Source organism: Penaeus monodon, chromosome 33 (genome assembly GCF_015228065.2).
Source record: "Penaeus monodon isolate SGIC_2016 chromosome 33, NSTDA_Pmon_1, whole genome shotgun sequence".
Classification (NCBI taxonomy): domain Eukaryota; kingdom Metazoa; phylum Arthropoda; class Malacostraca; order Decapoda; family Penaeidae; genus Penaeus; species Penaeus monodon.
Window position 1 is genome coordinate 9,815,545 of NC_051418.1, and position 255 is coordinate 9,815,799.

Sequence of the window (255 nt, forward strand, 5' to 3'; positions counted from 1 at the left end):
GGCATCATTTTATTACCTGTGTCTTCGCCAACCTTCACGACTGATACTGAAAACCGGCGGACAGACTCCGTAGACTTCTCACCGCACGTAGTCTTCCCTTTCTGCTATTTCTTCAACTTCTGTTTGCCTCTTTTTCGTCCTGCGGAGAAAGAAAATGGCCGATTAACATAATTATCTATTCATTTCTTTAGAATATTTTAAAAAAGATTTTGAATGTAGATAGAAAGGCGTAAACGGAGAGAGAATGTGACAGTA

The 255-nt window shown here is 39.6% G+C and overlaps 1 long non-coding RNA gene across 1 annotated transcript in view; it reads right to left on the reverse strand.

Annotated features, from left to right (window-relative positions):
* LOC119593987 overlaps positions 1–255 on the reverse strand; it is a 42,581-nt gene that overhangs the window by 19,333 nt on the left and 22,993 nt on the right. Inside the window, exon 2 of the long non-coding RNA XR_005230583.1 lies at positions 17–139. This is a non-coding gene — a long non-coding RNA (uncharacterized LOC119593987). The remainder of the gene's footprint in view (positions 1–16; positions 140–255) is intronic.